The 24,809-nt window shown below is 41.3% G+C and overlaps 1 protein-coding gene across 12 annotated transcripts in view; it reads right to left on the reverse strand.

Annotated features, from left to right (window-relative positions):
- The window catches only part of nrxn2b (neurexin 2b), a 457,955-nt gene extending 433,558 nt beyond the window's left edge, over positions 1 to 24,397 (reverse strand). For 11 of the 12 annotated variants that reach the window (XM_029839769.1, XM_029839776.1, XM_029839766.1 and 8 more), the window contains exon 1: positions 24,187 to 24,395. The gene's annotated coding sequence lies outside the window, so the exon portion shown is untranslated. Of the gene's footprint in view, positions 1 to 24,186 lie in introns of all 12 variants that reach the window. The other variant, XM_029839775.1, reaches the window with a different exon arrangement.
- Between the last annotated feature and the right edge of the window lie 412 nt (positions 24,398 to 24,809).

The raw sequence follows: 24,809 nt of genomic DNA on the forward strand, positions 1-24,809 counted from the left end.
TTGATATCTAAAATAGTTTCAGAATGTAAATTTACCATATCTTAGGCAGCACAGTAGTTAGCACCGTCACCTCGCTGGGTTTTGATTCCAATCAGCCAAAGATGGAGTTTGCAGGTTCTCTGTGTGTCATTGTGTTGTTTCTGGCTGGTGGCAGTTGGGTGGAGAATACCAGAATATTGTCAAAGAAGAACGCCAGGCTCACTGGACTAAAAACAGAATCCTCCCAGTTAAGCAGGCTCATTCACGTCAAAACCGAACATAGGTCCTCGAACCGCAGTATTCCTGAACACATACACCTACTTTTTTCTGCCTCTGATTTGTTGTTACGCTACATCTCTCAAAGGTCATGTCCCCTTTGCTTCAACAGTGCATTTGCTTTCACGCTTTAAGCAAACTGCACCAGACCCACGGAAAGTTGAAGTATTTTCTCTATTTTTCTATGGCACTAATTCCACTTTACATTTGGACTCAGAAGTCAAAAGTTTTAAATGGAATGCTGCCTGAGGTCGGATCTCCTGTTTGGAAAGTCGGACAATCCTCAAACCCCCTGAGCAGACATTCAAAGATGTCTCACCCCATCTGTGACTGTTTATATATACAGTATATATATATATATATATATAAGAGAGAGCATGTTTTGAGAGCGCATTTTGTTAATGAATCTCAACTCATGCCGTGCTAACAAGGGCTAAACAACACGCATGAAAATAGCTTTTGTAAACAGGGCCATCTTGCTTTCTGACAACTCTGCTCATTTCCATATCATTTCCAAGATAAGTGGAAGGCCACATTAGACGGTAGCTAGCTTTCTTACAGGCAAGGAAAGTCCTGCTATTTGCGGCTATCTCAAACTACAAAGGCAGTTTACAGTACACCTGAAATGAGGGTAGAATTCTGTGCGGTGCAACTGAAAACATTTTTTTTTTTTTAGCATAAAAGCATAATCAAGAATTCAACTGTTTTTTTTTTGTTTTTTTTTTAAAGAAGCCATTGAAAGCATCGCATGATAAAATGCCTGGTTCAGCAGAACATCGTTCTAAATTGGTACAATCTGCCAAAGTCTCCTTTTACTGTGTAAAATAAGGACAAGTCGCAACATTTTTTTTTTGGTAAAGCAAGCCTTTAAAATAGCCTTTAAAACTGACATCACTTGGACAAGAAGAGCATCACATTGCAGTTATTTTCCTGCTGAATGAGATTACGGCTATTTTCTACAGGACACTTTTCTGGCACACGGAAGACGGGCCATGGTTAATGGCAAAGTCATGGCCATTCCAGCATTCAACTTTTCACCAGCATTAAGACTTTGAAATGTACCTGATGTCCTACATCTGTACTCAACACATGGTACAAGAGAGGAAGCTCTTGTAAAAATGGTACCGTCAATGCCATCAATTCTGGCACCTTGTATCGGCTACTGTTATTTTCAAAATAATGCTAAACATGTTCTACTGTTTCTCAATAAGTATTCTTTCAGACAGCGTTCTTAGATGTTCTGAAATCTGCTGGAGCCACTTGTCCAGCTCGAGGATCACAGCCATAATTGCTCCATGTTATGCATTAGGTTAGAGGAGAGCAGAAGTCCTGTACAGCTACTGAAGCTGGGGGTTAATGAAAATGATGGAACGTTTGTAAGCTGATCTTCTATTGAGAAAAAAATCCTTCAGCAGGCCGATACATGGATCGATTCTTGGGTCCGTTTAGCCTCTCTGCAGGAACTTATGACATTAGAGGTTGCAGGGCATAAATCTGAGAGAAGACGGGAAGAAAGTAGCACCAAAGAAGAGTAGAAAAAGCACCAAAGAAAGTCAAAGAGAAGGCAAATTCAAGCCTATTTACTTTTCTTTCAAACCTTGGCGTTTTCCATCACCTCAATGGTATGCTCACGAAAAAAAAATCACATTTCAAAGCCAAACTAAATAGGCACGCTAGGTGGAACGAAACCATCCATCACTTTTGTAACCACTTTCACCTTAATAGGTGGGATGGGCGCCTGCCTATCTCACCTGCCTTCAGGTGAAAGGCATGGTACACCTTGGAACCCACGCTAGGCATGAAGAGAACATCCTAACTTCACACAGGAAAGCCCCTGGGAACCTTCTTGATGTAAGGTAACAGCGCAGGTGAAACACATCTTAGGTAGTTAGAGAAGCTAAAAAAGACATCGACTTAGGAAAGGTGGGAAAAAAAGTTCTTATTTCCAAGTTTAGTTTTGTTTTTCTGTGCTCACTTCCTCTTTTGGGCCCCGGTGTTGTGCGTGTAAATTTGTACAAAGAGCCAGCTCGAGCCATTTTTGGGGGGCCTAGGTGAGATCATGGTTTGATGGTCAAAATAAATAAATAACAGTAACAAATAATGAAAAAACCTTAAAATGCAACTTGTCTCGACTCACTTCCTGCAAAGGCATCAATGGCCTCATCAAGCTACACCTGCTAAGAAACGTATCCATTTAAGCTGATAAAAGCACACAGACTACTAACTGCATTCAGCATAACAGACATTGTTCCCTATTTGCATGAAACTGAAAGGAGGGACATGACCTTGTAGAACACATCCCCTGAAGAGTTTTGTTCGGTTTTTATGTGCAAGAGTGTGTGAGAGAGCAGGTTCATAAAACAAAGACCTTCTCCTATATATAAGAGAGAGCATGTTTTGAGAGCGCATTTTGTTAATGAATCTCAACTCATGCCGTGCTAACAAGGGTTAAACAACAAGCATGAAAATAGCGTTTGTAAACAGGGCCATCTTGCTTTCTGACAACTCTGCACATTTCCATATCATTTCCAAGATAAGTGGAAGGCCACATTAGACGGTAGCTAGCTTTCTTACAGGCAAGGAAAGTCCTGCTATTTGCGGCTATCTCAAACTATGAAGGCAGTTTACAGTACACCTGAAATGAGGGTAGAATTCTGTGCGGTGCAATTGAAAAATTGAAAATCAAGAATTCAACTTTTTTTTTTTTTTTTTTTTTAAAGAAGCCATTGAAAGCATCGCATGATAAAATGCCTGGTTTAGCAGAACATTTTTCTAAATTGGTACAAAACAAAGACCTTCTCAGTTGTAAGATCCACTCTGCCCAGTGATGCATGCTGCTATGTCGGCCCCTCTTGGAAAGTTTGCTTGGTAAGGACACTTTCAAGGACTCAGTGCAGATGTGTGGATACACAGAGGAGTCACAATTGGTCAAAGAAAATCTATATACGTGTAAAATAGCAACTGTTGGATTTATGCTGTCGTTTAAACACTTGTTACAAAGTCAGTTGTTCCTGTTACATCACATTCAGTCCCACACATAAAAATCAACCCAAATTATCGGCATTCTCAGAATCAGCAAGTCAGGTGACTAAGGAGACACTTGCAGGTCTCAAGCCTGGAACAACGGTATATATTTAACTTTTCCTAACAGCAGAACAAAGCAGTCTTTCCACGAGGAAAGACTCACCCTTTCACTCTTGGTGGCAACATTTTAGTTATCTTTGTAAGCAAAATTTAACCACAGAGTAAAGGGAATTAATTAACAAACAATCACAACTATTTTACTCACCATCCTATTTACAAATACATTCTTGAACCATAATTAAAACACCAAGAGATTTCACTCCAACCCACAAGGACGCTGGAATATGTTGTAAACATAAGAGAAATTAGCCTAGCTCCCTAGATACTGCAAAACAAGGGGAAAATGAAACAAGTCTAAAGCAGCACAGTGTCCTTCTCAACAGGACCCACACAAACAAATCAAACTCAACATCTACACAACATGACGAAGTAGATATGAATGCACCAGAACGCCGGTGAAGAAGAGAACTCCGATGTTGGTCGGGCCGCAGCAGTGGCTGGTGGCTGCAACAAGCAGGCACGATATTTAAATGACAAGAAATTTAAATGTTTCATGTCTTTTTGGTTGCATTAACAATGAATAATCAACTGTTTAAACTCTAATAGGGCCTAATGTTAACTTTAAAAGAATTAGGCCTGCTGATTGCTTGCTTTTTTCCCCCTCCCCCGTTTAAATAAACCAAAACACCCCATTATGAGAACAAAAAGTTTCTCAATTATTCTTTGAATTTTTAAACATCGGCCAGAGCACCAAGCCATTCTACATCCCTGCTGACTTGGGTAAACAGCACTGATGTCATCAGCAAGATGAATGGATCAATACAAGTGCTGCAGACCATTTCTACCATTCTCTTTTAGAGATGCACGGATGTTTTTTTTGGTTTTTTTTACCATCAATCAGCTCGAAGGCTACATCGCTGTAATCGGTTCATTGTCAGGAAGGATGACAAAAGGAAACCTTAATGTCGTGTTTGAGCACAGCTCTGCTGACAGCGTCAGCCGCCATTATCAGCTTCTTCCTTTTTGAGGATATAATGAAATATGGAGCTTCAAGGTTAAATGGATATTGAAGGAAAAAGGAGTGTTTTGTTTGGATAAATGTGAGAGTATGAGATGAGAACAGCAAATTGCCTCCAGCAAATGCATTGTCTAAAATATCAAAACCCTTTTTTCTACAAACACACCAAATACAAATAATAATTTGTAGACAAGATTAATAGAAATCTAATCTGGTTTTGAAATGTGTCCATTTTCTCAGGATTACATAAACTACACAAAGTATCCACCTTTGACTTGACTCAAAACTCTAAGTAATTTTTCTAAAATACAGCTTAACACTGTTACATATACAAATAGTAACCTATACAATTGCACAAAATGACATCACTGAAAATACACAATTTGAAGAATGCATGTCAAAGAAAAATGGCCATCATGGAAGGACAAGCCCCTGCATGGAATGTACCACCGGCAAATTGAGGAAGTGGCTGATATCGAGAAAACATACCAGTGGCTGGCAAAGGCCGGACTGAAAGACAGCACAGAGGCACTAATCATGGCTGCACAAGAACAGGCCCTGAGCACCAGAGCAATAGAGGCCAGGGTCTACCATACCCCTGAGACAGTCCAGCATATCACAGCAGTGTGCAAGATGTTAGCAAGCAAGGCATACATGGAGCGGCATAACCAGGTGGCTGGTATAGTGTACAGGAACATCTGCCCTGAGTATGGGCTGGAGGTCCCAGGGTCCAGGTGGGAGACACCTGTGGGACTTCCAGATCAAGACTGACAAGATGGTGGTGGCCAATGAGCCTTACATAGTGGTGGTAGATAGATGCAGCAATCACAAATGATAGCATCATCGTGAAGAAGGAACACAAGAATCTGGAGAAATACCAAGGGCTGAAAGAGGAGATCGAGAGAATATGGGTTATGAAGGCAACAGTGGTCCCAGTAGAGATTGGAACACTAGGGGCAGTAACACCCAACCTGAGTAGATGGCTCCAGCAGATACCAGGAAGCACATCAGAGATCTCTGTCCAGAAGAGCGCAGTCCTAGGAACAGCTAAGATCCTGCGCAGAACCCTCAGACTCCCAGGGCTCTGGTAGAGGACCCAAGTCTGAAGGAAGGAGGCACCGCCCAGGAGGGCGAGGAAGAGATTTTTTTAAATATACTGTATTTATACAGACAAACATACACACACACACATATACACAAATTATACACAAAAAAGTAAAAGCAAATTACCTTCTGACATTTAAAATTGAGGACAAATCAAAAAAACTTCACATTTATCCAGTAACTTAATGAAAAAATACTTAAGTTACTGCTACGGTTTTTAATGTCACTGCTACATATTTCAAAGAAATTCAACAAAGAAATGGCAACAGGGTAAGTTAAAAAAAACAAACATGTAAAACAGACTTCATTCATTCGTGCCAGAACCTGAGGACTTCTGCTGGGAAAAAAAACACAACATTAAAGACGGAGCCACCTGAGGCAACCGTGTCGCGTACTACTTCCCCGTACTCTTTGTTGTCGTGCCGCCAGCTCAGCGTTAGCCAGCATCACAGGAGAGTGGCGCCGAGAATAAATGATGGGAGAGCTGCGTCGCCCGGGTTCATGCAGAGTGACAGCTAATGCCTTTTGAGAGAAAGAAAAGTGGCTACGGCGCCAGAGTGCGAGCAGTGAAAAGTTCAGGCATCTCATCTTGGGTTTTTGCGTCGCCCTCCCCTAGCTGTAATCTGACAGCTGGTAACACCGGCCTGCTCAGGAAGTCACGTTGCTACAATGCTGTCTTTCAGTCCTGGTCTTTTCCAGCATTTCCTCATCCAGCTACTGTCCATGTAATCAAACTATCTATGTATATTCTAAAAATGTTCCATTTTATATATTTGTGGTCTAAATATTGGAATATATCCTCATTTGTAGGTTAGTTTCTCATGTAATTAACACCTATTCTTAGGTAGGTTTGTGCATTTACCTCTATCCACAGGTATCTCCAAACCATCAGTTGCACACTGACCTGCTGACCTCTGACCCCATCCTTTTTTTTCCTGCATCTCCAGTATAAGTAGTGTATTTGCATAGCATTTTTGACCATCAGCGGGGTCTCCCCTTTATGAAGGTTTCCAAGGTTTCTTCCTGTTTAAAGCGAGGGTTTTCCTTGCCACTGTTGCTTGTTACATGGGGCAGCTTAAACCATAGTCACAAGCCAAAAAGGGAAAAAGGGTTCATATTTATTGATCAAACTATAACAGATTCTTATAGTGTAGAACACGGAGAAAAGTTGCTCACACAAGTGTGTACACTTAAATGCAGAGGGAAAATGGACCAGTTCTTTTCTGTTAGTGGGTGAAATCGGGCAAGTGTGTGCCTCACAGAGTTTTTCTGTGCCTTGAATGCACTGTTTGACTCCATTTAAATATGACTGCATATTTTCTTATTTATCCAGGTCACAGTTATGAGTAAAGCTCTCCACCAGGATGGCCAACCCACTCCGATGAGAGCCTAAATCCAGCATTGTTCTGGATCTGTGAGTGAGTCTGCTCGGCTTGTTTGCAGCAAAAACTCTTGTCTCAGAGGTGTAAATCTGCTGGGGATAAGTATCACCACGCACAGGAGCAGGATAAGGAAGCTGAGATTCAGATTCAGTCAGAGCCGAGACCATCTACACCCATATGCTGGGAAAACTGTCTCGGGTCCTGGAGCAAGTGAATGTTTAAAGAGGAGGAAAAAAGCTAAATAATGCAAACATTCATTAAAAAGTCAGATGCTCTGACAGAAAGTAAAATAGGATCTGACAGCCAGAACTTCATGTCCTACTACCTTAAAAAGACATAGGCCAATGCTCTCCATAACTGGGAGCACTGGGTGTTAGGAAAGAACGAGTTTTACACATATTAAGATTGACACGAGTTAACCCAAATAACCACTGAGGTTCGATGTTAATACCCGAGGGCATTCAGGAATTTTTTTGAACAGGAATTTATTGCAACTGTTGATGTCCTTCACATGTCCTTCACATTCTCATAATTATGTTTGTATAGCATCTTTTACAATCATAATTGTCTCTCGGTGCTTTACAGAGCCATAATCCATAAAATCCAGACATCACCGCCTCCCCTAAAATTTTGGTAGGTCCTCTTTTACTCCTTTTTCCAAATGGTCAAAATACAAATGAAGTAAAGTTTGTAGAAATGTGATCAACGCTGCACGTGTTCCACCAGTCAGTATTCTTCAGCCCCCAGCTCCACCTCTTAAGAATTCTGGGGAATCTGAACCTTCCTATCAACTAAGTGTTGAAGAACATATAGAGACTTTTAAAGGCTACATGCCTTTTCTTTCATAAAATATATTAGACATCTGTGAATGAATGATATTGTCTGGCAAATCTGGTGATCAGCATCAACGATTATAATCAGATCCCTGTTAAACATAGCACTGAAATTGCAATTTGACTGTATTAGATTAGATATTACACTGTGCATAATATCTGATAAGAAAATGATTTTATTTGCTTTATTTCTTTTTGGTGTGTAATTTCACTGGCCCTGTCTCATGTCGGTCACAAAACACAGCTCATTGGGCAACTTTGAGTGCATTAAGACTGATTACACAACTTGTTGGTTTTACAGGCTAAGTGAAGTTTCTAGCTCAGAGTCATTGGACAATTGATTCACCTTACATCCCACAAAAGGACAAAACAACCTGGTGCATGTCCACATATGTTCAAGGCAAAAGACACAATTCAGTGCAACTATATTATTTAGCTTGCTAATAACTTTTTTAAAAGGTGCATATACATTTCTGCTCTAAATCAGCATCTTTTACACAGATGCCAGAGGGGAAACTACTTTTCCTCTAGCATATACTTAAATTTATTCTAAGCCCAAATATGACCATGCAACTTTAAGGAAGTGGATTTAACAAATTTAAATCTAAATGCTACGCAGGGATATGCACTTGCTCTTTTCTAATTAGACCTTCATTTTTCTGTCCACAAATGTCAAAATTTTGGCTGGAACCCCATCCCAGAAGGGGAACGTGGCCTGGCCCCTGTTTTTGGCCATTAGGCATCTGATGAATGTTCCTGAGAGTGCCACACACGGAGGGATGCGGCGCGCCAGCAGCAGGCGGCCGTAATGACTCACCGCAGATCACATAAACAGATCCGTTATTAGCCAAGCCAAACAGTGCCAAACTATGACACATCTCAGAAAAGCCTTTTTGCAAGCTTGTTTAGTTTACTGAGATCTGGTTATTGGCACAATAATCGTTTATGGCAAGAAAGAAGATCCCATCATCAGCACATACAAAATAAGTGAGTCACCGTGTGATGACTAAGAGCATCCGAACTCCCACATATACACATGTAAATGAGAGTTAGCTCTCTCTCGTTATTAGTGATTTATTCTTTTCTTTTTTTCTGGACTGCTAATCCCTGTCAGGGTCAAGAAGAGGGTGTTGAACCACTTATGGCCAAAAGCAGGGTACACAACTGAATATGAGCACTTGGGGGTTCGGTACTTTCTGCTCAACTGTACTTCGACAGTGCTCTGAAGTTGTCCTCCTGCCACCGGTGCTTTAACCAACCCTCTGTTCCTCAGGCCAGTCCCTTCCAAACTGATCTACCACCACCCTATAAGTAATTCATTTTTTTTTTATTTAGATGCCAACAGCTATAGCTATAACTGCATTGAGCTAAGTGGGAGCCTAATGGATGCACAATCATTTTGGCATAATTGCTGGATCAGGTTAAACTGGAGCGCCTAAAGAGTCTAAATGTCCCCGAAGCAGAGTTCGCCTGAAAACACGACATTGTCGAAACACGCTCGGTGGCGGTAAAGACACGCAATAGACAGAAAGAAACAGACGGGAGGAAACAATCAACTTAGCTGGTGCCGAAAGAGCCAGAGGGTCTGTAAAACATGGGCTTTTTATTTGAATAATTGCATCTCATTAGAATAACAAAAAGAAAGGAATATTCTCTGCCTGCCTCCTGCAGGATTCCCAGTGATTTCTGAAAGTAAAAGTTACAGCATCAACACTTTGGGTTTTCCTGTCCCGCTTTCTCCTTTTATCATCATCGGAACATCCAAATCAAAACATAGAACCAATAAATCATGCATAGACAATTATTTTAATTAATTCCTAACAACTTCAGCATACTGCACAGCTACTGTACTGTTCTGATTTTCTTTGTTTTAGTTTCTCAAGGGAGGCACTAAAAAGCATTTAAGCCTCCATCGCAGTACGGAAAAAACCCTAAAAACTGCACGACACCAAATCTCCTAGAAAAAGTGTATTACTTGTATCATAATACAGACATTTTACTGCGATGGCTCAATTTCTGTTATATTGCATGAATGTTCATTGCCTTGCCGAATGTCTTTGCTTAAGACAATTTAGACATTTACAGTTACACAAAATACAACTCAATTCACATATTTTCTGTATGTGTAAATCCCCCAACGAACAATAATCCCAGACATTTGGCACACAAGGCACGACTGGAGAAGCTTCATGATTGTCTAGATTTTGCATGAACTTTTCTTCACTGTCGTAAAACAGCTGCAGTCTTAACAGCCAGCAAAAGACCATTTCAAACAGTGAACTTCTTGTTGCCTCCGGATAGCAAGCAATTTTTTCTGTCTTTGGTGGAACACGTGTCCCTCATGCAACCAAAGCTGGTCATCTCTGGCCACCGGTTGTAATAAAACAGCTATCTTGATGAAACACAATCAGTATTTAGTATTTGAAATACATTTTAGGAGTAAATTGATGGCAGGGGCTCAGTTTAGGATTAGGATTTGGCAATTAAGTGTTACAAGCAGAAGAGAAAGAGAAGTAATTACAAAAAAGTTCGAATAAACAAAGTTTTTTATCTCAATTCAAGCCTTGCACAATTAAAAAATAAGGGCATCAAAACCCTACTAGTGCAGTTTGTTAACACAATCGGAATATTATATATTCTGATATGTATATTGTATTCACCCTCTGTACTATGTACAGGTACACAGGGGCCGAGTATCCATTTATCTGGATTATTGTAAATATACATCCTCTTTGTATATTCCAAATTCTACTCTATTTGATTTTATCTTATTTTTCTCTGCGTGCTCTTGCTGTTGTTGCACTGTAAATTTCCCCGTGTGGGACAATAAAGGACCTGAATCTGAATCAAAAAGAGCGAGCACAGGGGGGAGTGACCAGATACCGTGTCCAGCGTCCCAACAAACAAGACTACATGAAAAAGTTGCTATGCTGCTATGAGGTCCAGCTCGTGGAAGCAAGGCAACAACACGAGTGTTTACGCAACGTGTGTTGGAAGATGTTTTTGTGGGTTTTTCAACCAGCTGGTCAATTGTACGTGTTCATCTAATGAGGTCACGTTTGATCACGAAGTGATGTCTGGGATCTCGCTTCTGCGACCACCGTGTATCAGCTCCAGTCATCAGGTGTGTGTGGTCTCACAGTCTGGTGGCTGCCTTCAGATAATTTATGTAGTTAGAGATTCAAATCATCTTCATGTCTGATGTCTCCTTTATTTTTCAGAACAGTTAAGATTTCTCTAGTGTGTCCAGTTTATACAATAAGCTGAATTGACAGTAACTGTAAACAGGTCTCTTTGGATGCAAGCTATTCCTGAAAAACACAAATGAATCTGTGGTTTCTGCCTCAAAAAAGATGAAAATACCCGACAGTCATTATATATAAATAAATTGGAACGAAGCAAAAATTGCTAGAAGATTTGCGGGAATCAGATCAATCAAGCGCAAAACCATATGTGACAGCAATAAGGTGATTCTGAAAAAAATAATCCGACAGCAGATCAAGCACACACATCTTCATGCTGTTTGTTCTGACCTCCTTTCTCAAGTAATGAGCAAGCGGTGCTTTGTGGGCTCTCATCATGCCTCCAATATTAGACCATAAGGCCTGAGCTAATTTAATTATAAAGCCTTCACATACCAGTGGGCAGCAGCCCTGCAAAAGGCAGCCTGCACTTGAAGGCATCACTTCCCAGTCAACAAGAAGAGATGATGTTTCCTGCCCTTGAGTGCAGATCCATGAGTTCTCATTTACGTCTGGTTGCATTAGGGCCCAGCACAAACCTTCGGTTGCTTAGCACATATGTGACAGGCAAAAAGTGGGAGTGTAGGAGCACAAAAGTAATGAGAAAATGTTGAGGGAAAACAATCCAGCCTGAGTAAGACGAGTGACTGAACCAACAAATAGTACATGGTATATGTAGAGCTACTCTGGTTGAAACACTTATTTTGGACGTATAGAACTTTCTGAGTGCCTAAAAAAACTGACTGTAAATATGTATGTGGAGGTTATAGGTGGAAGACTGTGCTTCAAAGGTGACAATATTTCGAGCTTTGGAAATCATGGCCTTGTGTTAAAATGTCCTGTTCTCCCAAGTATGCACCAAGTGTCCAGATGTGCACTTGCTCTGACCATTTTAATTTATTTTAAGCAAGCAGTAGATATGTGGACACTGCTAGGTGTCCCACAATGCATTCCACCTTTGTTACAGCGGTAGCAATGGTGAAGTACTGAGTACACACTTCACGCCAGGGCTTTCAAGTCCGGACTCGTGTCCTTGAGAAATGGCTCTTGTCCGGCTAAGCTCTGCGCAGTAAGTAAAGTCCAACTTTCTATCTTGTCACCTGCTCCTGACCCTCCGTCATCCCTGCCATCAACATGATGAGCGATATGGGCTCATATGCATCTAGAGGCATGTTCTTACCCTCTCGGCATTTGGACTTATGGTCTATTCAATCTCTCTCCTCTCCTCTAATAAGAATGGATGATAGTGAATTCTCCCTCATCCATCCCAACACCTGCTATTTACACCCCCACCACACACTATCCTATCTCTCTGTGGATGCTTCCAAGGCTTCCTCATTGATGCAGGATTGACAGTGGATCATAGAAGAGAAATATGTGACAGTGCGAATGCAGACATGACGTCCAGGTGGAGGGAAGAGGTGAGCCTCGATACACTCGTTGGATTTACAGAGGTGGTGGGGGAGTATCTTTTTTAACCCTAGGGGCTTTTTTTCCCACCTGTACTGGGGCTTGTGGCTGTCAAAATTACAGAAAACTGAGCTAAATGAATTGGATTTTTGATGTGCCACATTAGCCTTATGAGACGAATCTCAGCAGCCTCATAGCAAAGATCATCATTTGAATTTAACTGACTAAATAATTGATTTCTCCAGAAAATAACTTGTAGAGTAAATTGTGCAGCTGACTGTTTTTTTTTGTCTATCTCCTTAAACAAGTTCTGAAGGACTTAATGAATTCCATCAAGCAGGGGGGTGGGCTAAGAAAAAACAGATAACCCTCCTCTCCAACTGACTGACGGCCAAGGTGAGTCAAAGTCAAACCGCAGGTTGCTGTCTGCACTTGCCCCAGCCCTCATTGCCTCTCGGCCCGATTCTTTTGCCTTGCAGATTCGCTAAGTGAAAACATCCCCCACCCACCACCATCCTTTCCTCCCCTCCATTTTTATGTGTTCTCAAATTACCTCTCCCCCTCTGCCAAAATACCACCCCCATTACTTTGTCTTTCTCTCCTATCGCTTTTTTAAAAAAATATATGGTTATTACTCCTTTCACCTTTACCTCATTTCACGATCATTTATTTCCCCTCTTCCCAAGGACTCGACACTGTTTTTGAAGCTGCTTGTACGCCTCTCTGACTGCAGGCTGCCCTTTTCACTGTATGTTGAACTCTGGCAATTTCCGTAAAGATTGACGCGACAGGACAGAAACAAGACACAACGTTGTTTTGAACATTGTACCCAGAAAAGCATTTAAAAAAAAAAAAAAGTAAAGCAGCAAGCAAGTTTGAATTTTCCCCATCTCCACAAAATTCTGGTAATTTGCAGTTTTGGAAATCAACAAAACCCTTACCTTCTCTAAATCTTAAAATTGTGTACATCTTATCGGGTAAAGAAGCGTATATAAACAGGGGAACTACAACAAAAATGTTTTTTTTAAATTAATGTAAACATTGCTTTGTCTCAGGGCAAATAAGACCCCTCAGCTACATTATTAACATATACCACAGTCTGAAGGGAGGTATTGCTGTCATAAAGCAGTTACCAATAATTTAAATGTTTAATAATAATGCACAATGTCAAGAAGAATGAGAGAGAGTAGAAATGAAAAAACACTACTTTTTGTTGTTGTTATCACTTTGCCTATTTTACCATTTAGATTGTACTGGTGTAATTGATATCTTCCATTTATTGTGAAGCCACTAAAACCTGTGTCAGTGTTTCTGAGTAGGCACGAGAAGTAGGTGAGTGGGGGTCATTAATACGCTGTTTGAACCCGACACAAGTCCGATGAAGATGTTCAGTCCATAAGTGACACCACTCTTCAAAGCGCTTCATTTTTACATTTCATCCCTTACTAATTACAGTTAGGCAAACATTACTTCAAACTAGGAGGGTGTTGTTTTTGAGATCCATTGTACTGACACTGGAACTGAAAAAAGCAACCGCAAACAATGTCCTCGTGAGGGTCAAAGTGCACCCCTAGCACACCTGACCGGTGGTAAAGTCTAATAATTTAGACATTATATCAAACAAGTTGCTTTTTGGTGTAAAACACACATCAAATTATTTTTCTTGCTCTGTTGTTACGTCTCTTGGCAGCTGTGTTGTCCCACAACAAAGGCCATCAGGGCCATCTGTTGGAGGGAAGGCTATCAGCTGCCACATCAGCATGCTAAATGTACCCTTCCACAGGTCACAGGTGGTGATCGGGGATGTCTATGGGCCACATTTGTGCATACACATGCACTGCACATGAGCATTCATATGCAAATAGAGGAAAACTTTCTCCTCAAGGGCACGGATACACTGAAAGACCTTTTTCTTTTCCAAATCGGGTATTGTTTAGAATCCCCATAGGATTGTGGTCCTTGGTTTGATCCGCCGTGCTCACAGTTTCTATTTTTGCATTACATTTTTTAAACTTTCTTTTATGCTCTTGCTGTTAATAGCTATGTGATCCCTTTAGGGTACAGTTGTTAGAAGATGCATCATCTATCCATCCTTCCACCTTCTGCCACTATAGTAAATGAAACTAAGCCACTTTAAAAAAAAACAAAAAAAACAAGGCAGTTACATCACTGCCTGATGCAAAACCCAGTAATCCAAATGCCAAAGGTTCCAGACTACACTCCTGCCCACAGTTCTCTAATTTCTTTCTATTTTTAAACTCATATTAAATTCCAAATTGCGAAGCAAAAGTTGGCTGAGTTGGCAGGGAAATAGCTGGGCAGAAGTAAAGGCATCACCAGGACATCCGAGGGCTATAACTCAGATGTAATCATTACACTGTTGTCCCGCAAGACCCACAAGCACTTGCAAAGTCAATGATGATTAAAAACAGCAGCTTGAGGAACCGCGAGTCCAGCCTGACCGGGTCCTTTGGTGACCGTTTACGCGAACTGCCATTAATTTCGTGAGTAAAAGTCAACAGAGAGACAAATAACATGAGGTGCAAAGATGGTTAGAGTAGGAGAAGAGGGGGAGCTTAAATGCCACCTTAAAACATACACAGGCAGCCAACTCTAATCTACTTTCTTTTTTGAAAGACCAACTCTCTTATGCAGGAAGATGTCTCGATCGGTGGTTCTGAAGGGTCAGCTCCTGTGCTCAAGCTGAATGGAGGAAAAAAGGAGCTGGCCAAGGTTCTGAATCCCTCTTGCTCCCTCTGAAACAATCTGGTGGTTTGAAGACTGGATGGAAGAGTGGAGGCAGCGTGGGCTAAGGGTCAGAACTGTCCGATGCAATGAATCAACAGCATGGTTCTACTTTCAGCACTGTTTAAACTCACATTCAGGCAAGAAGTAAGGCACTGGTAGACTGTTGGCCTATAGCGTTGATACAACAGAGGGTCCATATTGTGATGAGTAATATGCTGATGTCTCCTGTTTACATAGAAATAGAATCAATCATAAAAGAAGCTGTACCAGAGTGTCAGGTGGTTGTATTCCATGAAACTATACTGTTATTTCACACCTCCTACTGTCACTTTGTAATGGTTCTTGGCATGTGTCTGTCTGAAAGTTAATGGCGAATTTAGCTCAACATTTTTGTGGCTAGATTCCTCTTGGTCTAGTTTAGCTTAGTTTAGGTGGCTGTTAAGTTTTAAATGTGAACTTTACATGGAAGACACCTTTCCTTTCCCTCTTTCCTTCAGTTATCACATCCCATTGTAATAACACATTGACATTGTAGCAGGGATCACTACAGGAAAACTTTCATAAAGAACAGCAAATGCTAAGATTCAGGCCACACACACACACATATATATATATATACATATATATATATATATATATATATATACACACACACATATATATACACACACACAGGCAGACAGACAGACAGACAGACAGACACACACATATATATATATACATATATATACACACATATATATACATATATACACACACACATATATATACACACACGTGTATATATATACATATATATATATACATACATATATGTTTGAGCACTCAGGAACCAATATAATAACGCTTTCATATCAAAATTTGCAGATGAATACATGTTTTTTCGGAATGGTACACCTGTTTAAAATCGGCATTTGGTGACAAACAAATTAGCGCGACACACAGAGTCCGCGAGAGGTTTTCTGCTCAGTGGCCAGGACGATCACATGGCGCTGTTTGCACTAGCGTCCCAGGCGAATTTGTTGGCTGAGCCAATCAGAAATCCAGTCATTTGACCCTGCATTCGACTAATCTAAATGCTGACTTTTTCTGTTAGCATTGTCCTCAAATGTCAGTCTGAAAGGGACTAAAAAAGTCACTAAAAAAACATGATAAGGCTTTATATAAATATTGTACTACGTATTGATGTAACTAAAATATTTCTCCAAATAAAGTGGTTTCATGTTCTCCAGAGCTGTGATGATGAAATATGAGTGTAACAGCAACGCCGGACGGATCAATGCTGGTAGTGGTGCAGCACAATTAATAGTGTGAATTTCATTATCAATATGGAGGCCCAGCTAATAGCTATATATCTTTTTTTTGCATCATATGTTCTCTCCTCATCCAGAGAGAGGGAGACGATTGAGTTTCACACGCGAACCATATATAAATCAAAAGCTGATCTTGTGAACCATGTGCAATACCAATTGCCGTAGTTAACTGGCTAGCGTGGCTCAGCGCGATAATCTATGCACAGTGACATGAAAGGGTGCATGAGGCAGCGACAGCAATGGGAGTTGTCTTTGAAGTATGTCGTGCCGATACGCGGCAATGGACCCTTTTCACAACCCGTGTCCCTTCTTGACGGATGGGGTCCTCGTAGCCTATCCCACAGTGCATCCTGCACACATTTCTGCTTCAGCTCCCGTTGCTTATGAGCAGAAAAAGCTGGTGGTGGCAATCCACCACAGAGTGCACTGCGAGCGCTAACGGCATCACAGGCAGTCAGGGAAATTCTCATAGCTGACACTCAGCATCTAATTGCAAATGGAAGATTTAAAGGGGTATATGATGTCAGATGCCAGGAATAATACATGATCCTTATAATACTATGTTATTTGTAGAGGTTTCTGTATGAGTTACATCACTCTTTTTTTTATGTGTCCCATATTTTATCCAACACTCCCAGACATAACTGCCGGGCTCAGTCCGTGCTTATACGGCCAACTTAAATGTCATAGCGTGATCTGAGATACAGCCCTGTTTTAAAAAGCATAGCATGAATCTATACGATCGCTCGTCTGTCGGAATTACAGGCCAGGTGGTCATATTAATGGATTCGGAAGACCGAGTGAGTGACAAATCCCAATAGGAATGTCCGCTATTGGGTTCTTATTCAGAGAACATTCACACCAGTGCTAATATCATTCCCAGATAGAAATGTGAGAAGAGGAATAAAGGAATATAGTGTTTTTTTAAACATTTAGGTTTTAAAGAACATAAATTGGATAAACCAGAAAGAAGAGTGAAAGGCTGGTGTTAAAAAAATACTTTGTGTTTATTAGTACAAACTCAGAAGTGAGTCAAACAAACAACCACAGCTCTTTTTCTCATTCATTTGTCACAGAAACATGGAGCTCTGCCAGATGTACATGAGTGAAAGCGTACCTTGCTAGCCAGTATGTTTGAAACCACCATAGGTCTCTTAATTCATGGCTGAATGCAGCATGTGGCAAGTCAGGGAATAGTGGGTGACAAGAGCTACGCAGAGAAAATGGCTTGGCAAGAAGGGAAGCCTATCAATCCATACAAAAGTTTGCTAAACTGGCTTTTCAACACAATATCTGTTTGTTGGTGCATTTTTCTGGATTGGATTTCTCTCTCCTCTCTGAGTGTGATATATCTTTTTATGTCCTTTCTTCACTTTTCCCCCTATTTTTAAGTAATTTTTACTTTTATTTTGCTTTTTAGTGTGTTCTTGGTGTACCCCCATCTGTGAGAAAATCTTTTACCGTGTTTTCCTTCATAACACAGTCCCATCCCCATAAAGAAAGGGTCATTGGCTAACAGGCCTCAACAATGGCAGAAATCCCTGATACATATCCAGCAACTGACTCTGTCAAAACAGACATGCAAGTCTGCTGTTAATACCATCCGTGACACTCACTCCCTGTCTGCTCTACAGCTTTCCCTACACCCGGGGCCGTGTCAAATTGCAGAGCTATTCTGGGGACTCACTGTGAGGCGCAAGGCCACATGTATGCCAGCACAAACACGCAGGCCAAATGGTGTGTTGCAAGAGCTTCTACAGGAGGAACAGCACCAAAGAAACTAATCAAGAAAGAGTTGGAAACGTGTTATGTGCTAAACCCTTACAGCTAGCACACCGAGGGGAGGGGTGGGTGTGATCCTTGAACAATTAAATCCATTTGTTTAAAAAATCTGGGGTATGATAGAAGGGGCTCAAGCTTTGGACATTGGCTAAGCTAAAAGAGACTCCACACACTCTAAAGCAACTTGCTGAGCAACTGTGACTGTTTTATCCCACGTTTGATCATGATTCACCCAATCTGTCCATGACCATTTAAAAAAAAAATTGAGCCAAGAATTCTAATAATATCTATTTTATTTCCAAATTGCTGATGGAGCTAGAAGCGTTGGATAGGTTTCATGGTATCACAGTCCTAACTTGCTCAATAGGACTATTGAAATGACATTGTGATCCACGCCAATTCCAGCACTTTGAACATTTTGATTTAGAATTTAACTTAAATTCATGACAACTTCTTATATATAACATATAAATGGTTTGTATTTTTTTTACAAGAATGGCTCAAGGCTGATATATGGCGCAATATATATCAGCAATATATATTAGCATTAAATAATTACAATATGGAGAGCCCTCGTATTCAGACATTTATGTTCAATTGTTCTACAATGGTTCTTGAATTTGACTTCATTTGAAACAGTATGAGCCAGTTATGTATGAAATAATTATACTGTAAAGAAACTGATCTCAGGTGAAAGGAGTTTTGTATCTGTATCTGGACAAAAAACCTTGCTGGATTGCTGCCCTCATGGAACTGGATCCTTAATCCTTTAAATCCTTAATTGTACACAATCATGTATGCCAATATGAAACTTGTCAAGATTGTTCTTCTTCTCTATGTTAAGACAACCACAACAAAATAAATTAAACTATAACACTTGGCAGGGAAAATGGGGACTAAAGAAGTAAAAAAGTTTCAAAAAGTGCCAGTCATTATTTTCAAAATCCTGATACTCGTCACCTTTGCTAGCTTGCCTTTTTTAGGTTAATTACTACCTCATTTCACTAAAAACCATCCACTCTGGAGAGAAAATTAGGAGTTTTGAAGACAGACACGCAGCAACAATATATTTTGATGGAGAATGCAAATATTTTATATAAGAATGTGTGAAGAGCAAAAGAAATCATCATGTAATAACTCATGCAGTCAAATTGAAATCTATTTTTTATGAATAGCAACATCATTTCACTTATTTTTTTTCCTAATCATGCAACATACACGGATGCCCAAACACAATCTATTTGGTAATTGCGAAACTATTGATGACGGTGTTTGTATGACTGAGAAAGAATAGATAATAGGACTCTTGAATTGGGTGATAAATGGGCAATGGAATGAATGCTTAATGGTCCCCCGAGGAAGATCTAAAAAGAAATCAAAACATCTGCATTTCGCTCACTTAATGGTGAAAAATTAAGACACAGAGGAAAGACAGGAAAACTCACATCATGTCAAACTAGCTGTCAACGGATCTCAGTAAAGGCGAAGGGACTGAAATTGCTGGACTCCGTTTTCCTCATTCTGACACATTTGGTCTTTATCCCTCCCTTCCAAACTGAGATTTGACTGGCAGATCCATATAGATGTGACATGGGCCTTATTTGTCAGTGACAAATTGGAGACCAGCGAGAAAATATGCATCAGTACAAAAGATGCTATTAAAACTGATGTTTAGAGATACTAAAAGTCCATGTCTGTGGCCAGAAGAACATTTGTTTCCCCATTTCTTTTACTCTTAAATCCCAAAATGGTATCAGCAGTCTCGGCTCAGTTACATTTTTTTTTTTGTTTCTGCCTCATTACACGTGCGCTGGGTAATTGCTTGACCCTGCCTGCTCCACCCGCGTCCTTGGGCCGCCCAACTAGAGAGGTACGTGAGATAAACGGCGGCCACTCTTGCTCTCTGCCCCACGGCTGTCCGCTCAGTACCGAGGGATGCCTGATGAAGGTGGTCCTGGGCAGCAGCGGTGGATCAAAAACACCCATTGTGCCCTGCCCAAGCCTTTCTCAAGCTACAGTCAAGTGGCTATTGTGGCACACAAAAAAGGCCATCGGTTTCCATGATCTGGTGGAGAAAAGATGTTCCCGACGAGGTCGATTGTGGCAATGATTGACGCTGGATATGCTATCTCTGTATCGTGACTTATACTGAGTGCTGCCTGACCCTTGGGCGATCCTTACAGGGACAATTATCAGTCACTGAATAGGGACCATGACATGGAATTTGTCTGTAATCTTGAATATCGTCTATTGGTCTGGGTGGTTCTTTTTTTTTTAAATGGTATCATCCAATGACAGCACCAAAAGGCTCATAATGCAGAAAAAATTTGAGACCATTCGGTCTTATAGCTAAATGAGTTTGAATTTAAATTTAATTTGGTGTGATATCAATTCCAAACAGGTGCCTTTGGAATCTATTGTTAAGCGACGTGGGTGTTACGCAAAAAAAAATAAAAAATGCACGGTTATACAAAACTAAAAATAATATGGATGAACGATATCCCACGTATGGATTAGCAACTAACACCCACTCCTCAATTATAGGCATAAAACTCTTTTGTGAGGTTTTTAATGTCCTATATCCATGTTACACAACCTGCTCCATTTTGAAACGGGATCATTTTACAGCCGTGTGTATGTTCAGATTAACGTGGGGACCAACTGGCTTGCACACTAAACGATGAAAACCAAATGAGGACCGGAGCAATTATCACGGAATGGCTGTCATTGTGTTGCAGGTGAACATGATGCATCATGATCGCCACGAAAGTGACGTCGGCTCGTTCTGTCCAGAATGTGCCCTTGAGAATAGCTGTTCAGCTAGTAGTAATTCAGGATAAACAGCACAGCGGCAGATGCTAATGAGCCATGTCTCACATCTGAAACATGAGAGAGCCCTAATAAGCTTTCAGACATGGCAACCTACAGACACGACAAAGCACCCTTACAAGTATTTTTTTTAACGTCAATACTCTGAGTCTCGTTATAAAATGTCTGCTCGACTCACCAAGGATTTTGTTTGATTTTGTTTAAAAGCACAATATGGTAATAGTAAAATTTAAAATCACGCTCTCACTGGGAGCTATAAAGAAAGTCTTTATTAATTCATTGGCAGCGCCTGCTTTTCGGAGGTTACTCAGATATGAAATAGGGTTGCTGGGATTACAATACTTTTAACTATTCTGAGCTTGAAGGGGGGAAAAAAAGCCCTCATTCAAGATTAAGATGTTCTTGAGAGATCTGCGTAAAGAATTCATGACCCGTGCTTTGAGAAATTCGATAGATTATGTGACAAAGAGTCGGGACAATTGTTTCTCATTTGAAAGGAGCAAAATTCAAGTTGTTAAAACAGCACAGAGCTTTGAACTCCTGCCATCGCAAAGCAATTTTTGTCATTTTTGCTCTGCAGCGAGACACCTTTGACGCTCTTGATGAGCCTCAGAAGGATTGTCGCTATTCCCAGTTTAGCTGCTGATGTTTCACCAATATGGCCACGCAGGAGAGTTAACTCTCTGCCTCCTAGACCTGTTCTTTTCCACTTCTAGCCTTTCTCTTGGAAAAAACTACCTCTTCAATCAATCACAGCGCATAAGAGGTTCTTCAGTTCAGCTCTCCATCATGGTCTCGATCAAATTTGCTAATGCTTAATCAAAAAAGGGAAATCAATAAAAGAGTAGAGAAAAGACCAGCCAGGTCAAGTTTACCATCATCTTGGGCCTTGAGAGTTCCGAGGAGGAGCTGGAGCACAGGGTTTTCTGATGTAGACAGCTGGACAGGATGACGGATAAGGGTAGGGTTGAGTTAATTGCTCACTTCGCCATCATGCGAAGAGATTACGGTGAGATTATCCATTTCGATTCTCCTGTCTTCCAGTTTGCTGCCTGCGACGTAACAGTAGCGGGTAGCAGGTAAACACTGATGGAGCTAGGAGACAGTGGCTCAGGTCGTTGTCAGGACGAGTGACAGACGCCCTAAAGACTGACCTGCAAAATAATGTTTTTGACTGATCCCCCTCCCCATCCTGACAGCAGCGTCAAGTGGCCTAATTATGCCCAGCGTGATGCTGAATACCTTAGGTCAAATCACATGATCCACTTCCTCCTCCTGGGTGCACTCACAGCAAATCCACCTGCAGCTTACTGCGCGGTTAACAATTTATAATAAGTCGCATGATGCATTTCAAAAGGGTTTTTTTTGTTGTTTTTTCTGGGTGATAGCATCTGGGTCAAAAAGCCAGCGGAATGCCATTAGAAAGCCTCGTGTCATAGAGATAAGTGTCAACAAATGGAAGCAAAGGACCTGAAACCCTTTTTATTTCTTTATTTTTTTGCACTCAGCAGATAAATGGTGAAAAGGTCTGGAGAATTTATTCAAATTGTAGGCAAATTTGCAATTATTATAAGTCATCTTGGCCCACAAAGGCAACGTTAAGCACCCTTCATAACTCGCGCTGAAAGCGCTGACAACAAAAGTAGAATCATATATGGCCCCATTTCCCGACTGCCTATTGTCTTTCATTATAAAGGAGGGGGAAAAGGTAGCTCCGAAACCATTGTCACGACTGCAAGGACTCCAGAGTTAATGTTGGAGCCATTTTCTATGAGAGGATTTCTTTCACCCACTGGTAATTAAGTCAAATTATGCTTTTCCTTGGGCAGATGATAAAAGTGGTTCCTCAAATGGATATAAAATTGGGTTGGTTTTTTGTTTTTCCCTTTGAGGAGGCATTTGGTACCCGTTTAGAGCATATGAGGGTGCACATTTGTTATGAGTGAACATATGAATGACACCGCACTGTGCGTTGGAACACTCATAACAGGCCTGTCTCATAAGTCTTGTCTTAGGATCCCAGTGTGTTAGCATCTAGTTAAGTTGCATTTTTAGACATAACTCAAAACTAAATAGTGAATAGCATTCCAGGTCACGTGGTTTGGCCAGTTTTCTTTTAAAACACTGCCGAGTCAATATCTTTGACTCCTTCCGAATCTTCTGCCGCTGTGCTGCAAAACTAATTCGATTATTTCAAATAGATCTAAAGTAAATCTGTCATCTCTTAATTGCAGAGCTTCCGATTTGTTGTACTTTTTCTTTATCCAGTGGGGGATTTAAGTGTCGAGACGCCGTTACGCACCCCAGTGGGCGTTCACGACACAGTGGCGCAGAAGTCGCACTACGCACTGTACGCATGTAGATTTATCCTATAATTATCAGTGCCTTCAAGTACTGGAGGGGGAACAGATATACCATCAGCACAGCTGATCAGATTTTTCTAACTCTAATCCAGCTGCTCAGTATAGAGAGTGTCCCTCCGGTGGCCTGAATTTTAGTGCCACAGTAATTTGATGGGCGCGTTTTACAGATGATAATGCGTCTTTGACGCGCCAGGCATGACTCGACTGTAGTCTGTGCAGCTGTTTTCCAATCTAGAGACTTAGAGGGAAAAAGTGCACGCACAAGTCATCAAGCTTTAGCCTGTGTGATACAGTTATACCGCACGTAAGACGCGGCTGGTGGAAGAGGGAAAGCGATTACTGATGAAAACTCTAAATCAGTCCACCGATACCCAGCCCCAGAAGTCACGCAGTAGTCGTGTAAACATATCAACACCTTTGTTGTGAACAGAAGCTGACTTCTAGCCTGCATGCCGAGATTTTTTTTCTTTGGTTTTTCCCAATTTCTTTGCGCTAATACTCCACGCTCCGGCGCCCCGCCGTCACGCGTGGCTTCAAAGACATCTGAGTCCGTCGTTTCCTGCGAACGCACTCCGGATCCAGCGCGTCTGCAAGAGCCGCAGATAACAACACACCTCAGACCCGCTCACTTCTCTCCTCCGGCTGCTGACCCATTACGCATTGTCTGCTGGCTTCCGTTGTACACATGGGTGCTGTTTAAAACAACAATTCCTGAGAAGTCTCGCCACTCCTCAGCAGGAGCTTTTTTTGCTGAGAGTGAGACATCCTTACAGCCGGAAGAAAAATATAACACAAATATGGCAAATGAGACAAAAGTCCTTACTTGTGTTTGGCGGAAATCCTTTGCGATATTAATGTCCACACTTTGGGAGGCTTTAAATATCCTTGGATATTGGCTGGATGAAAAATGACTGCTTTTATATTTTATCCAGAGAGCCGAACACACCACGGCGCGGATATTCTTCCCCCTTCGATCCTCCAAGACAGATGTGGACGGTCCTGGCTCAGCCGCGCTACCTGCGTCCTCCTGTTGTCAAGTCCGATGAATGTCAAATTAGAGACTTCCTGTGCTATTTTCAAATGAAACCGCAAACGCACGCTGCGCATTGCGTATGCTTTTATTGTGAAAATGCTCTGGAGGATCCGTGATGTTTTTTTCTGGAGGAATTGGTGCGCTTTTACGCACCACCTGCATCCACTCGAGGAGCAGAGAAGGCGGCGGATTCAGCGGTGGTCGCGGCTTCAGTAGCGGCACCGCACCGCGAAGGCAGACCATGGAGACACGCCCCACACTGGCTGGTGAAGGCAACTTCACGCCGGTGGGGAAGAAGACGGACAGAAACAGGGATAAACCGCTGGATTTGACGCTATTGCTAAGGAGGTCAAACAGTAAAATACGAAAAACAAACTGTAAATGAATAAAAGTAAGTGCGTAAACACACTACA

Source organism: Takifugu rubripes, chromosome 8, assembly GCF_901000725.2.
Source record: "Takifugu rubripes chromosome 8, fTakRub1.2, whole genome shotgun sequence".
Taxonomy (NCBI): Eukaryota; Metazoa; Chordata; class Actinopteri; order Tetraodontiformes; family Tetraodontidae; genus Takifugu; species Takifugu rubripes.